General features: G+C 37.4%; 1 long non-coding RNA gene across 1 annotated transcript; it reads right to left on the bottom strand.

Moving 5' to 3' along the window:
- Window positions 1–2,474: 2,474 nt before the first annotated feature.
- LOC117319461 lies at window positions 2,475–9,788 on the bottom strand. The gene is made up of 3 exons (XR_004530736.1): window positions 9,441–9,788; window positions 4,621–4,760; window positions 2,475–3,162 (listed from the first exon to the last, which is right to left on the bottom strand). It is a non-coding gene; the product is annotated as an uncharacterized LOC117319461 (long non-coding RNA).
- Window positions 9,789–10,089: the final 301 nt, after the last annotated feature.

Genomic DNA, 10,089 nt, shown 5'->3' with positions numbered 1-10,089 from the left:
GTAATGAGCAAAAATTTGGGATAGAATATCTTGAAGCATTCAAAAACGAAGTCAATAAAATCCATTGAAAATTTGTTGTATGTCATGATCATGATCAATTCACAAAAAAATGATCTCAAGAAATGATTGAATAAAAACAATCTGTGTTTTGGAGTATTTTGATAGTTAGTTGCATAATTTAAGATGAAACAAACTGTCAGAGAATTCTGGAGTAGCTTGATTTTTTATTAAAGTACTTATCCTTATAATTAAAAGTTTTATGTTGTAGCTTTAAACTTGTATACCTGTGGCTAGCTTTTCTTGATAAAAAGACTTCCAAGCAGACATGCATGTAATAAATGACAGTAAAGTGATCAGGTGCATATATAAGGAAAATTATCTACATTTTTATATTAAACAAATCTTCACAATTATTCTAAGTTTTGATATAAAAAATATTTTAAAATTTTCTCTTTCTTCCAACAGATTATGCAGTACATTCTGAAGTGAGGGAAAGCTTAAAGATATTGCATTGTGGTCCGAATTGAGGGCAGTGATTCGCATAAAGCAAGAAAGGAATGAAGAGAATCAGACATTTTATTTTTCGAATTCACACTTACTTGGATTTGACCAGTTTAAGCAAGCAACATTATGCATATACCATACTTCATTGTATTCAGTATGCATTTATGCATTGTTTTTTATTTACATTTTTTTGTTGTGTTTCCTCAAGAGGAATTATGATTCGACAATTTTTACAAATGTTATTGCCCTTTTTATTTAGAATAGTATATATTTTTTGTCTGGATCTCCTACATACACATGATATAAAATTGTGTTTTCCTGCTTGAAAAAAATAGAATAATTTATCAAAAGTTATTGCCCTTATACATAGATGTCCATCTGTAAATCCTTAACCTCACCCTTAAACAAATTTCGAGCTTATTAGATCAAGACTTTGCTATGGCATGAAATTATACTCAGTGGAATTGTGATTGGATAACTAATCTTGTATTTCAATGTTTGTTTTCACTTGATACAATTGTGCATTTCTCTTAGGAATGGGACTGATGTATGTATTGTTTAAGCATGCAGTATTCTCATTTAAGCTTATCTCCTATATTTTCAGAACTAATTTCCTACACCATTAAATTAAGTCCCTTTTTTTGGTAATTTTTTCCTACTTTTTCAGTACTTTTTTTATACTTTTTCAGTACAAATTTCCTACTTTTTTAGTACTATTTTCCTACTTTTCTAGTACTTTTTTCCTACTTTTCCACTACTTTTTCAGTACTAATTTCCTACCTTATTGGTACTTTTTTCCTACTTTTTCAGTCCTAATTTCCTTCTTTTCAATACCATTTCCCTACTTTTTTGATACTTTTTCAGTACAAATTTCCTACTTTTTTAGTACTATTTTCCTACTTTTCTAGTACTTTTTTCCTACTTTTTCAGTACTAATTTCCTACCTTATTAGTACTTTTTTCCTACTTTTTCAGTACTAATTTCCTGCTTTTTCTGTACCGTTTTCATACTTTTTTTGTACTTTTGTACTTTTTTTGTACTTTATGGACTTACCTGTAAAAGTACTAAAAAAGTATAAAAGCACAAAAAAAGTACACCATCAATTTGGCCCTGTGCACTTTATACTATTATTGTACTTTTAATGTACTTTTTCTGTACTATATTTGTGCTTTTTCTGTACTTAATGAAAACAATAAAATGTACTAAAGGTATACTTTTGTTAGACTTTTTTTGTACTTTAGTACTTTTTTTGACTCAATTTGGAACCGTGTTGGAATATCGGTTCCAAATTGAGTCAAAAAAAGCATACTTTTTCTATGCTTTTTTAGTACTTTTTTCCCATACTTTTTTTGTACTTTATTTCGGTGTGGGCCATAATAAGGTCACAGCAGTTGATCAAAGTTGGAAAAATTGGGGGGGGGGGGGGGGGGGCACTCGCATGACCTAATTCGGGGTCGTATATTCAAGATTTGTGACTTATAATGTTGATACGATGGGATTGGTGGTGGTGGTGGTGGTGGTGGTGATGAAGAATACAGAATGTTTACTGTCTCCATCCCAAATGGAAGTCCTTATAGGTTTTTATCCCTATTCAGTGTATGGTAATGTAGTGGACTGCAGTCCACACAATCAGTTACATTACATATACTTTTGGTTGTTGTATTACTGCTCCCCTTTCTGGGGATCATAAAGTCGTTTCTTTCATCAATTTTCTGTCCATCGTACATGTATATAGGCCACCTTAGTCAGGGTCTCTTGATGACCTATATATTGCTCAACACCCTTTGTCCAGCATTTGTCATAATCAGTTAATATAGAGACACATCAGTCAATAAAGAGACACATCAGTCAATAAAGAGACACATCAGTCAATTTAGAGATAACGGTCATTATAGATTACATTGGTCAAGATTGGGGTGTTATAATTTGATAAACATGAAGTATGGAAAATAAACATGGACTCAAAAATATAAAATTCAATATAATTTATTCAACAGAACAGGTGTAAAGAAATACCAGTACAGTACAGTATATTGGAATTGTAAACCACTGATTACTTGCAACCGCAAAGTACAAAATCAAGAATTCAAATCTTACACATTTCTAAAGCTCTGTCCAGACAGCTCCAAATAAATAATGAAATTTGAAGAAAAATGTCATTTACATGAGGAAGACATCAATATACAACAACATATTATTCACTCTATCAACCATTGGTATGAAAAATAATTTTCCCAATAAACCAACATCATTACCATAACACAGATTTTAACTTAAACATTACTGACTGTCATTATTGATCGATATCTACACAAACTATTGTGATTGTGATTCTGAATACAACTGTATTAACTGTCCACTACTGGTCACCTGGCCACTGCTACTATAGAGGGAGACTATGCATTTAAGTTCAAAACATGTTCTAAAGCAAAAGGGACAAATGTCAAATTCTGGAGCAGATCAACTCAATTCCCAAAATGTACTAACTAGAAGTCTTACAACAATGAGTCTCTGATGATGAAATGTAGTCCTCCAGTTCCTCTTAGCTTCAGACACATGGAGACAGACCTTGTCCAGCATGGATACTATGTCCAGCAACAATTCCTTCTGAAGATCTGGACTCAGCAATCACCGAGACAATCTAACTCACATTGACCACTGTAAATAGAGAAGGAAAGGGCTTAAAAGACTTTCATTCAGATCTGTATATGGTTCTTTAACTTTATCATATCTTTTGACAAAATGATGATATTTCAATTATGTAAAGTGATGTATGAAGTAGAATAATGTATCTACACACTCACATTAAGTCTTTACATCATAATCAAAAACTTGATTTTTTCAAGAATCTTAATTGAATTTTTTATTTTTATTTTCAATTTTTCTAAGAAATGGACATTTAAACTATGCCCAAACCAAAATTCAGTCATCAGAGCTACACACAACACTCTACAGACAATTATCAGAGGCCGAGGTCGACCAAATTGAGCAAGACCATCAGGAACCGTAACTCTTAATTGCATTGATACAAAAACATCGAGATCGCTGTAAACACTTGCGCTTGACCAGAAAAAAATCAAACATTACGATGTTTATTTTACTCACCTGTACGTAATCGGTTCTTAAAACGACCAACAGCCACAAATCAATTATTTTAATACCATTATTAATAAACAAATGTACAGTTATTACTATTTTCAAGCCCAGATAGATAATCTGATCACTTGTGTATTTAATCCGTCACAGCGCCACCTAGGAAGGGCGATCACCCTTAACGGTAAACAAATGCCTACAAACCAAAACCCGGCACATGCTCGCTTGTTACGAACAGTGAAAGACTGGATGTTTATTTTACCTTCCGGTCAGTGCGAAGATTTCAAACAGATTAATCGCCATTCTACTCACCTGTCGATACACTGGTCAGTAAACAAAAGATAGATAATTACGTATACACACGTCAATGGCCAGTTTGACACGCATTGCCGTAAGCTGTTCACGGCTCGCTACACACCAGGTACATTTTTAGACACGACCAACTGGTCGTAATTGTGGGGGTAATTAACATTAATTAGTGGTCGTTGGGACTGCCCAAGGTGGTCGTAATACAGAATATCGGGGTGGTCGTAATAGTGAAGCGACCAATACAAAGATATATAGAGAAAAAATCGGGACTGAAAAAAAGTGCCAGTAATAGCGGGGTGGTCCTAATTTTGAGGTGGTCATTAGGTGAGGTTTCACTGTATAGTAACTTACCACCCATGGACACACCAATAGCCATCTGTTTACACATGCGTGGATAGCTATTGCTAAAAGTGAGGGGGTGGGTGTAAAGGGACCTATATCTTTGATGTTAGAGCTCTTCTGTATCTCTGAAGTTAAACATTAAACAAATTGAGTGTCACCAGGGGTCAGCATCACTCTGAATATAGATTCTCAAGACAACTGACTGAGCACTGACCATCAACACTTCAACTCAACAATGGAGGGAGACAGTAAGAGGAGGAAAAACTATTTCCAACCTGGAAATATTCCAAATAATAAGGGTTGGACATCCATTCCTGTTGGGGATCAAGTCCAACGCCCAAATGACCAGTCTGTATTGACCAGAAGACTTACTGCAAAGAAGTTCCAGCTGGTGACTTAACCAAGTCCTGATGGCCAATCACTTATACTCTCGGACACAGAAGAGAGACCCAGTCAAGCTCAGATACTTCGTCCATCCACCCAAGTTCCATCGGCTGACACAGACTCTAGACCTGATAAAATAGAGGGAAACAGAATAATCGATGTGCTACTTATGGTGAAGATGTGAAATTCTGTATTTAGAGTCCATACATAAAAACACCCCTAATGTTCATTACCATCATATAGGAGTGCTAAACAAGAGGCCCAGGGGCGTTAACGGTCATCTGACTCTAAATTAAAAACCTTATATTATTGTAGTATGTATTCTCGGAAGCAAGTATATAGTGGCACTGTTGGGTGTTGGCCATGGTGGCCATCTTGGATTTCTGACCGACCCAATAGATAACAACACTTGGTAAGGACCATCTCAGGATCATTTCCAGTAAGTTAGAGCTGAATCACACTGGTGGAATCTGAGAAGAAGTTTAAGATAGGCATTGTTCAGGAAAACCATGATTGCACAATCATGTTACAAAATGGCCGCCCTGGCTGCCAAGTCAATGATTTTACGAGGCTGAAAAATAACAACACTTTGTTGGCCCTCCTTCCTTAAAATCCTCACCAATTTCCAACTCAATGGCACCAGTGGAACTGGAGAAGAAGTTTAAGATTTTTTTTCAAGATGGCTGCCATGGCGGCCATCTTGGATTTCTGGCCGACCCGATAAAAACAACACTTGGTAAGGACCATCACAGGATCATTTCTGGTGGAATTTGAGAAGAAGTTTGAAATAGGTGATGTTCAGGAAAACCATAATTGTGCAATCATGTCACAAAACAGCCACCATTGCTGCCATTTCAAAGTTTTTACGAGGTCGAAAAAATGACAACACTATGTTGGCTCGCCTTCCTTAACATCCTCGCCCATTTCCAGCTCAATGGCACCAATGGAACTGGAGAAGACGTTTAAAATGTGTTTTTCAAGATGGCTGCCATGGTGGCCATCTTGGATTTCAGACCAACCCGAAAAATAACAACACTTTGTCAGGATAATATCAGGATTATTTCAGGCAAGTTTCAGCTCAATAGCACTGGCGGATATTGAGAAGAAGTTTGAAATGTGAAAAGTTTACGCACGGCGGACGGTGCACGACGACGGACGAAGCATGATGACTATAGCTCATCCTGACCCTTCGGGTCAGATGACCTAAAAACTGGGAATGAAAGCCTTACAGAGATTGAGTCTGGGCATCGAGACATCAACACCTAACAAGTATTCATTATAGCATGTATACTGCAGAACAAGTTGTGCTGGACTGGTGCATGGCTGAGAGGAAAGAGATATCACGTCAACTGTCCTAGAACTAATACTGACCGCCATGATGCCCTGTCAGAACACAGCATGGGAAAGGTCGTCGGAGACCAGCTGGCCAGCCAAGAAATCATGGTGAAATATGCCACGACTGATAGGGACGGTACTGGTGTATGAGGAGGCCATACAAGCCTGACACCCCATGTGGAAGGTGGAGAGACTGGCTGTCTCAACAGCTTTAGCCAAAGCAGTTCCGGAAATGTAACAGTGCCAAGTTCAGTGAGTCCATGTTTCCTGGTCGAACCAGACTGATGCGGGCAAATTCCCAGAAAATATTTTCCCAGGAGCTGAAAGCCAGAAGAAGTCTGATCTTTAAGGATCCGATGAAAGTATATAATAGAAATATTGACGTTATCCAAGAACGTTTACCTGCTGTGTTGGATGCGAAGTAGCATGTTACTCCGGTGACTGTTTGAAGTGTAAAAAACATTCTGTCATTTGCTCTGGGGGTGACGGCGACAACTGGTGGACCTCCTCAATGTTTCTGAGTACACATCGAATACATCACCTTCAGATGACATCATGAGAAATTGGTTCTGGAATTGCTGAAGATGAAACTCAGCTCTGAGACAGTCCACTCAATGCGTCTAAATACATCAACACAAAAGAATGAGGGTTGTCGCAGAACTTTGAACGTGTCTGCCAAAGTACCAGAACTTTGGACGTGTCTGCCAAAGTACCAGAGCTTTGGACGGAATGCTGAATAACACAGCAGGCCAGGCCACACAGCAGAAAGTTGAACATCTCGGTGGGACTCTAATGCCGTCAGACATCAGCTGGACCAAATAAGCTCAGAGGAAATATATCATCGCCAGCGCCAGTACAAACCTGATGTTAAGAAGAGAAGACTCGAACAGTCGGTTGTACAGCACAGGGAGCACGCGAAAAAGTAGAAGTCTGATTAAAGAAAAGGTCAGCTTGATTCAACACTGCATCAATCCAGGGGAGACAATCAACCTGAACACCACCTGTATTGCGGAGAAGAGATGTGACATTTTTTCAAAGGATTCATGGACATTTTAGAACTCTAATTAAAATTTCAAAATTCAAGAAATATCTAAAAGATAATTTTTTTTACATACAATATGACTATCTAATGAGGGAACCTCCACGTGGTGATAGTTGGGCAATGTTGTATCTGTTTTATGATACAATAGCTAATACTCTCAAAAATAGTTTTTGTTGTTGTTTTCTTTACTTAAGCCCCTTTAAAACTTATGCTTAGGAATATATGAAACAAATTATGTGTAAATTTAAATTTCTATACACTTTGTATATATATATACCGTAAATATTTGCGTGCAGTGGACACTTTTTTTCAAAATTTGAAAAGTGAAAATATCCACAACATACACAGGTACAAGCTTAAGCCTTTGCCGGTCAGATGCATGAATGTCATGAATGTGATTTGAGATTTGTAATTGTTTCCCGTGACAGCAGGATCATGATTTAATACTTATATACATAAAGCATACAGTAAGTAAACATTGAACAAATAATCAAAGAAATGAGTAGTTATTTCGATGTTTAATTCCTTGAAAATATAGATCTATCAGTAATTAGGCTACATGGCTTTATGTTAGTTGATTGTGAGCCACACCGCACACATGCAATCTCACTTGAACAAGTTGCTGTATGCAGGTCAAAAACGATGTATAATGACTAATTTAATTAACATCAAACAAAACTTGAAATGATATATTAGTACTTAGTTAATTCATAATTCTAAATATATCACCTTATAAATCCAGAGCTCTGCCAGAAACAGAAAATGTTCAACTTAATGTTTATTTACGATGCTAACTCAGTAACAGCAAGCATGCAGAATTTGGCAAGGATAACACTAATGTCTTGATCTAGTGCGGCACTCACTGAACAACTGACCCAATAGAATAACGATCTGACTGTGAAAACTGCTCTAATTAATTGTCTGCACTATAAAATTTATCTGGTCGACATATGTATTTCCATTGATATAAAGATAGTGACCAACACGTTGACAGCAGAATTGTAACATGTAGTTATATAACAAATTCCCAAAATCCGATAGCCAATAAAACAAGAGGCCCAATGGGCCTGTATCGCTCACCTGGCTTTACAGCAACTTTGAAGTTGATTGAGGTCATTTCTAAAGATACTATGTTGATTACCTCTTTATTCAAATATCATTGTAAGCTAGTTTTATTCATATTAAAAATTTTCTAGTCCTTCATTCCAGCATTCTATTGGCCTAATATCAGATCTGGGAGGCTCTTGGCTATCCCAAAATTATTGTTTACAGATTTAAACCGATTTCACCCCTGTGACCTTGTATGTAGGTCAAGGTCATTTATTTGAACAAACTTTGTAGCCCTTCACCCCAGCATGCTACAGGCCCAATACCAAGTCCCTGGGCCTCTTGGTTATTAAGAAGAAGTCGTTTGAAGATTATAGCCTATTTGACCCATGTGACCTTGAATGAAGGTCAAGGTCATTTATTTGAACAAACTTTGTAGCCCTTCACCCCAGCATGCTACAGGCCCAATATCAAGTCCCTGGGACTCTTGGTTATTGAGAAGAAGTCGTTTGAAGATTATAGCCTATTCCACCCATGTGACCTTGAATGAAGGTCAAGGTCATTTATTTGAACAAACTTTGTAGCCCTTCACCCAAGCATGCTACAGGCCCAATATCAAGTCCCTGGGCCTCTTGGTTATTGAGAAGAAGTCGTTTGAAGATTATAGCCTATTCCACCCATGTGACCTTGAATGAAGGTCAAGGTCATTTATTTGAACACTCTTTGTAGCCCTTCACCCCAGCATGCTACAGGCCCAATATCAAGACACTGGCCTATTTGACCCATGTGACCTTGAATGAAGGTCAAGGTCATTTATTTGAACAAACTTTGTAGCCCTTCACCCCAGTATGCTACAGGCCCAATATCAAGTCCCTGGGCCTCTTGGTTATTGAGAAAAAGTTGTTTGAAGATTATAGCCAAAATATAAAACAGTGACACAGTAAATTATAGAATGATTTCTCGACATTATTTCAACACCGATCGTGTACAGAAATATTAAGTTTTAATAGGCAAAGTATAGTTTTTTATAAAATCACCTTGATTTCTATAGGAGTTATTAATCCATGCCTACTGAACCCGTAAACATTTAATTTTGGACTTAGTCCTATTATACAGATATGTCTAGTGACGAACATTGTTATGGAGAATATTAAACTACGGCTACATGAATAGATAAAATGATGAGAAAGGCTGGGTAGATGAATGTTCAACAAATGCCAGGTGCCACTTGATCCTGTCCCTGGTTCATCAATCTTGGGGACCATTATTTTCAAAACGTCTCACGATCGTGTGACGTTCACCAGAAACGTATACCTCGATCGCGAGCTCCTTGCTTTCACCAATGCCCACGATATCTAGATTAGCAAAATTAATACTTTCTTACTTCATGACTGTCCGATGACTAGTCTAAAACAAGCGTTTACTTGACTTTTTTCAGTGTCACAGTCTCACATGTGGCATCCATGTTGTTTGTTTACTTCTCGCCTGTGCACCAGCTGGCCTTGACCTTGGTCTCATTCCTGTCGATCCACGCGCGTTGTAGATGCCGAACTTTTACCTTTCCAGAGACCTCTGCCTGCCGAACTGTGGTAGTTACGCATGAATGTCTACTGCTCAATAGTGGGAACAAAACTGGCGGTCGTCGGATATTCTGACGTTCTACCCAGTTCCCTTATAATAAATCTGATATTATTCTGTCCATCTCGTTCAGCCAGAGACGTACAATGTACATGTATGTATTTGATATACAAGTCTCTGGTTCAGCCGATCAGGTCATTTTCAATAAACACATTATATTGAAGTGCTGTTTCTATACTTCCCCATAATTGATCTTTTGACTTCATCAGCTTACGTTTTTGCTCTAAAGTTTGAATTGTCGCAATTTCTACCCCTACTTTACCCGTAGGTTGGAATCCATCCTTTTGCAGTATATACAGGTTCTCGTTCAGTCCTTAAAATTCATCAAAGATCTTGACATAAACCTCCAAGCTTTCACTGTGTGTGCATGCTGTCGTTGAGTTCATCTTGTTTAA

This window comes from Pecten maximus, unplaced genomic scaffold (assembly GCF_902652985.1).
Source record: "Pecten maximus unplaced genomic scaffold, xPecMax1.1, whole genome shotgun sequence".
Classification (NCBI taxonomy): domain Eukaryota; kingdom Metazoa; phylum Mollusca; class Bivalvia; order Pectinida; family Pectinidae; genus Pecten; species Pecten maximus.
The sequence above is the reverse complement of the archived record's forward strand: the minus strand, read 5'-3'. Positions and strand labels throughout refer to the sequence as shown.